The sequence below is a fragment of the Lipotes vexillifer genome, unplaced genomic scaffold, assembly GCF_000442215.2.
Source record: "Lipotes vexillifer unplaced genomic scaffold, Lipotes_vexillifer_v1.1 scaffold426, whole genome shotgun sequence".
In the NCBI taxonomy this organism is placed as follows: Eukaryota; Metazoa; Chordata; class Mammalia; order Artiodactyla; family Lipotidae; genus Lipotes; species Lipotes vexillifer.
Window position 1 is genome coordinate 71,340 of NW_006779491.1, and position 6,611 is coordinate 77,950.

Consider the following 6,611-nt stretch of genomic DNA (forward strand, 5'->3'; position numbering starts at 1 on the left):
CTCAGCGGCCATGGCTCACGGGCCCAGCCGCTCCGCGGCATGTGGGATCTTCCCGGACCAGGGTTCTGCATCGGCAGGCGGACTCTCAACCACTGCGCCACCAGGGAAGCCCCACCTTTCTTTTCCACTGCTTGACAGAGCAGACTGAAAGAATGCAGATTCCCTTCTAACTCAGCTAGGATAAGAATAACTGGCTCTTAAAACACCAAGATAAACATTCTCAGATCATTCCAAGAAGTTGCTCTTTAAACTTTAACATGGCTATGGAGGCTAAGTTGTTAAGAAATCTTTGTATGCTAACCAAACTGACTGACAATGGCTAGAAATTTCTTCTCTCTCTCTCTCTCAGACTGAGCAAAGCACTTTTCTTCATGTGAAAACTTTACTGAGTGATTCATGTACTAGCAACATTATCTCTAATTTTTTTTTTTCTAGCCCTTTCTTTGAAAGCTAAATGTGGAGCCAATGTGTCAGAATAGGTGGTCATCAATGCAGCATGATTAGAGGAAACTCCGACACCCATCAGCCACAGATCCATAACTCTGCCAACAGGGAAATGTTACTTCAAGATGAGGTGTTACCTCCTAGGTGGTCATCCTCTTTTAGAATAGAAATACTCCTGCAGAACCCTTATTAAGTTTTAATAATTTTGTGTCTCTTGGTCATCTAGCTACTTCTCTCTCTGAAGCTAAGATGGAGTAGTAAGGGATGGCTTTTCAACTGAGATGTGAGGGAGAATAGAAGTGAAGGATAGGTCAAGGTCCTACTATCAAAAAACAGAAGGAAAGAAAAGTAGGAAAGCCCCAAAGTCCCCAAAAATGAGTTTTACCTACTTTACAATTTTGCCTGCTGCTGGCCTAGGGCCTTCAAATATTGGAGTACAATATTTAGTCTACTATATTTACAATATTTAGTTACTAAATAGAATGTATAATCACCTTCATATAGCAATATGTCATTGAGGCTGTGGCTATACATGTGAAATCAATTGATTCACTGAAGAAAAAAGAAATTAAGAAAATAGTCACAGGTTTTTGAAATTACTGGCTAGCTTCTTAACTGTATTGACTATACAATCACTCAAAATGGTCTGAATGCTCTGAGTGGACAGTGAAAATAACTTTTATCATATAAAAATACATTTGGCTACACAGGTCATCTTTCCACATTCTGCTACCCTTGTTAGAAATGATGCTGGCTCCTTCTTACATATAGTTTTACTCTGGAACTCCATAAAGTAGACACTTTTTTGGGGTGACTGCTCACTTCCTTCTTCTGTGAGTTTCTCTTTCCCAAAAAGTAGACCCTTACAGATTCATTTGCATTAGATGACCCATAATGCATACCTGGGGTATTTGTATTATAATACCTTTGTGTTTTATGTATATATTATCTTAATAACTGGACCCTGGGGGAGCTGATTCACTGGCCAATCAAATAGCCAATGAGGTTTTTTCTTTCAAGAATTTGAATAAGAGGCTCAGAGACTGAGACAGTTGGGAGCTGACAGCATTGGATAATGGAAATAGACTAGAGAGAAAATCCACACTCTTGTTATTAAAGCTTCCATATTTTCAGACACTTGTATGTTCAGTGAGATTTTTGTCTCTCATGAGACCTGTATCATTTATAATTTATGCCTTATATCCAAACTAATTTAGTTATATTTCTGTTACTTACAACACAAATAATTTTAACCAAGACAGTATATTATCAGATTACTCAATACAAATATAGTCTAGCTTTCTATTGTTTCTAATAACTTGGAACTACAGTAGACTGCAATGATTATGGGACTTAGTTGTGGACAAGCTCTGCTCTGTTACCTATGCAATATGAACCCACCAATCCACTATCAGAAAATCTTTTTCTATTGAAGTTCATGAACCACAGTAAGGAGAGTGGGGATCAAGTAAGGGTCCTTTAAAAAAAAACAAAAAACAAAACCTATTTAGTTTAGGAATCTTAAAAGATACCTTAAGGAGAAATATAAAATGTTCATGTTGCTTACTTCTAAAATTATGAATGGAGAACATAAACTAAACCAGTTTTAAACATTTACTTCATATGAATGTTTTGAAAGGGAAGAGAAGAAAACAGACAAAAGGGAGGCAGAGGGTAAATAAGGAGAATAAGTTAAAAAGAAATGAGAGCATATAAAACAGATTAAAATAAAACGGAAGGAGAGGGGCTTCCCTGGTGGCGCAGTCGTTGAGAGTCCCCTGCCGATGCTAGGGGACACGGGTTCGTGCCCCGGTCCGGGAAGATCCCACATGCCGTGGAGCTGCTGGGCCCGTGAGCCATGGCCGCTGAGCCTGCGCGTTTGGAGCCTGTGCTCCGCAACGGGAGAGGTCACAACAGTGAGAGGCCCGCGTACTGCAAAAAAAAAAAAAAAGGAAATAGAGGAAAAGACAGAAGGTGGGAGGAAACTATGAGTAGGGACTGATAGATGAAAGGGATAAAGGAAAAATAAATAGAAGTTTAAGGAAGGGTAAGACACATAAGGAAGAGAAAGATACACAGTAGAAGAGGAGCTAGAGGAAAAGAGATGAAGAGGCAGGCAGAGAGTTAGGGAGAGGCCCAGAACGTTAAGTGGTATTAGTTACAGGTCACCTTCAGATTTTTAGGGGGGCAGGGAGGCTGTCCCTTTTATAGCAATTACTGCTTACAGCCCTTTAGCTGTAACCAGCCCATTAGCTGGTTAACTAATGTCTGCACGTTTTCCATTGCTCCAAACCTCAAGTTTAGTTGGTTCTGCCCAAAGAATATGACTAAAGCAACTCATCAAGGGAGCTTTCCCCAAATTATACTACTAAGAACACAAGTTATCATAGATTTTCATGTTTTAAGAATAGCCCCTCAAATAAATGGTGGAAATGCTAGTTTAATCAAAGTTAAACAGGTTTCTTTGCTCAATACTTCTTGGAGTCTTTGATATGAATTTCTAAGAGAGAAATGGAATATAGGGATTTCCAAGCTTATTTGATCGCAGAACCCATCCTTTAAAAAGAATCAGAAGGTATGAGTGTTCTGCAGAACACGCTTTGAGAAGCACTACACTAGGAGGACATTATTCTCTGAACTTTACAACCAGTGGCTGTAACTGTAATACCCCCAAGGCCAGACAACACGAAATAAAAGGCCAAATCTGGCTTGAAGCTTCAGGTTTTCTATCCCTATAGCTAATGTTGCTTTTTCTTTATCTCATTTATCTTCATATTGCTTTAAGTACTTTTCATGGGAAACATTCAAAATTTATATTCTTACATTCTAACATTTGCTCTCTATACTTCTAGCCTTATTTGCACTTATTTATCCTTATTAACGCTGTTAAGCAATATTCTTGTTTCCTTTCCTGCTAAACTTCTTCCACTATGATGATTAAAAATTAAAAGTGGTGACTGCTAGTTTCCCCCCAATGCCCACAGTGCCAAATCCATCTTCCCTTTTTCCTAGGCACATGGTAGCCCCATGTAAGTGTGGCCTTGTAACTAATTTCTCTTCACTGAATTGAGAGCTGAAGTGATCTGCACCACATTGGCCTCACTTGCTTAGAAGAAACATTACTTGATTTAGATCTTTACTTTCCCCTCCCCTGGAAGTGGCACACAGTGTGCCTGCAACCCAGCTTTGTTCACACAGAAGAAGATAATGTCCTAGGGATGGCAGAAAACTAAGAGAGAAGGTACTTGAATGATGGCCTGGAGCAGGCCACTCCAACAACTTGGACTACTTACCTTGAGACTGTTACACAAGAGAGAAATAAACTATTGTTAATGAAGTCACTGTAATTTTAAGTATCCGTAATACAGCAATTTAACATTTATCCTGACTAAAACATAGTGTTAATAATAAAAACTTAACAATTGAGTGTTAAGTTACAATTTACAGATGCTCACATATTCATCATTTTTCTAAACCTTCCTCACTTTGATTTTGTTCCTTTTTATTTTCTGTAAGTAGTTACTGACTACTAGCATGTATTATCTGAACTTCAAAAGCTAAGGCTTTGTTTGTCAATTATACCTCAATAAAGCTGGGTAAAAAAAAGATAACTAAGGCTACTTATGGTCATAATCATCAGCTCACTATTTTGTTGTTCTGTAACATATTTGTTTATGCTTTTAAGCTATACCCTGAACTGTCTAAAGTAGGTTTCTTTTTGTTAGTTTATATCTAATCACCAATAAACCTCCAAATAGAATGTTTTCCTCAAATTCCTAATGGTATAATTATAACTAATGACAGAACTATATATTCATGAACTATATAGTACCTTTCTATGAAACAAATGTGCTTACTCAAGTATCTGTATTTTCTTAGAGGAAGTACAGAATGATTTAACATTAATTGTTTTAAATGCAATTTTATGGAGAAACATTCTGCTAAATGAGAGAAAAGCAAGTATTTGGAAGCAGCTACTGAAATATGTATGTATTTAGGAATACATCTTTGGTAAACAGCCAAGCAAAATAAAGTATGATTCATTGTCAGTAAACATTCCCTAAATGTCCTTGCATTATTATGAGAGAGTTACTGTCTGGTTTTAATAGTGTATATAAAATCAATTTACATTCTTCTTAAAGGCAATTAAAAAATGATGTATTTAACAGAAAAGGTCTTTAAAATCTAACAAATTAGTCATCCTTACTTTCTTGTCAATAAGTTTTTAAGGAAAGAATTTTAGACACAAGAAGATTTTACTACCTATGTTTCTTGTAGCTGCAATTATCAGTAGTTGCTAGAAGTTTAAGGTACAAAGAACACGTTTTTATTATTTTCCCTTTAGAGGGTAGAGCAAGAGCTATTAGTAAATGTTTTTTTCTGACCATGAAATATCTTAAAGTTCATCTCTGATTGAGATCACAAGTGAATGAATTTGCAGTCTACCTTATAATGGTAAAACTGCAATGAATCTTAGAGATCATAATGACTCCATTTTACAGATGAGGAATCAGAGTTTGAATTTTTTTTTTTTTGGTACGTGGGCCTCTCACTGTTGTGGCCTCTCCTGTTGCGGAGCACAGGCTCCTGACGTGCAGGCTCAGCAGCCATGGCTCACGGGCGCAGCTGCTCCGCGGCATGTGGGATCCTCCTGGACCGAGGCACAAACCCGTGTCCCCTGCATCAGCAGGCGGACTCTCAACCACTGCGCCACCAGGGAAGCCCTGAAAAATTATTTTAAAGGAGGCTTCTTGAAAAAAAATCTTCTTCATCGAATTCTAGGTATTGTACAATTCAAATCAATAACCTTTAACACTTCTCTAAAGGGCTGGCCTTACTATCTTTCCACTTTACACATTGTAAAACTATGGTATAAGCAAGCTAAGCAGTTCACTTATCTCTATGAATCAGTGTCATAGCTGGGAATGGAAGCCAAAACTTTAAAGTGTTGGAACATTCTCACAGAAGTAGACTCATCTCATTCAGAATGGATGCTGGCTGGGGTGAGGGGAAGCCATGTTTGGGAAATCCGGTCAGTAAGTACTGTATTTCACAAACAGAGTACTTGCTGAAGATTACAAAATGTTTGCTTTAATGAGTTCCAGTTGATAATGCAACCTTAAAAAAGCCCCAAACACTACAATATATCAGGTCCCTACTTTCCTCTAATTTCCTTGAATCCTAGAAATTTAAAATGTGCTTCATATCTGGTTAAATCTTAAATATCTAGGAAATGCATACAATTTACGTTTAGTTTTGGATCCCTCCTCTATGCAGAAAAGTATTTTCTGATCTATTATCACTCTGGAACGTTAAGTACCTATTATAAATAAAATAAAGGAAAAGTTCCTAACAAATCTCAGTATGTACATCTCTCTTTTCTTCACCAAAGCACCAATGATGACAAACTTCTAAAGACAACTCAACCCTTAAAAACAACAAAAAACTCCTCTGCTGTGCCTGTGTCCCTGATGTTACATCTAGCTGCTGTACAAGACACCTTCCCACGGGTCCTGGCCCAGTATTTCTGATGACCATATTCGGTGCTGTGAGGTGTTCAGACCATTACCGCATTCATCATCTCCCTCTGAGCGATGCCCAATGAGCTCATGCAGTAATCTGGGTTGGAGCAGTGCTTGCTGTGAAGCTAAATGGATCAATGACGAATCTGGGAACGCTTCTATGCAGTTCTTCTGGGCCGCGTAGATGGGAAGCCGCTCAGTCAGGGGAGGAAAACGGGAGCTTGGAGGAGGGTGGTCAGGTCAGGGTGTGTACAGCGAAGGACACTGAGTTTGGGGAGAAGGCAGCAGGGGAGCCGAAGAGTTGGGGATAAAAATACTAGCAGGGGTAGAGGGCTGGGGAAGAGGGGGCTGGTGAGGGTGACCTGGGCTCAGGCGGGAAAAGGAAAGACAGAAAGGGGGCGCAGGAAATGGGAGCCAAAGAAAGAAGTGAGAAACTGCGGAGGAGCTGCGGAGGAGGAAGTCGTCCCTGGAAGAGGAGGGGCAAAGGGGAAGCGAGAATGGAGTATTTGCACTTTCGAGAGGGAAGGGCCAGAGCTTCTCCCGACACTGGCCTGTGCGGCCGACGCTTGGGGAAGGTGCCCCAGGCGGATGGAGGGGGCGGCGCGGTCCCTGGGGTCCCGGCGCCGGCGGCCCCACCCTAACCGC

The 6,611-nt window shown here is 39.8% G+C and overlaps 1 protein-coding gene across 1 annotated transcript in view; it reads right to left on the reverse strand.

The window, feature by feature from the left end:
- The window catches only part of RAB39A (RAB39A, member RAS oncogene family), a 32,867-nt gene that overhangs the window by 25,797 nt on the left and 459 nt on the right, over window positions 1-6,611 (reverse strand). The window lies entirely within an intron of this gene.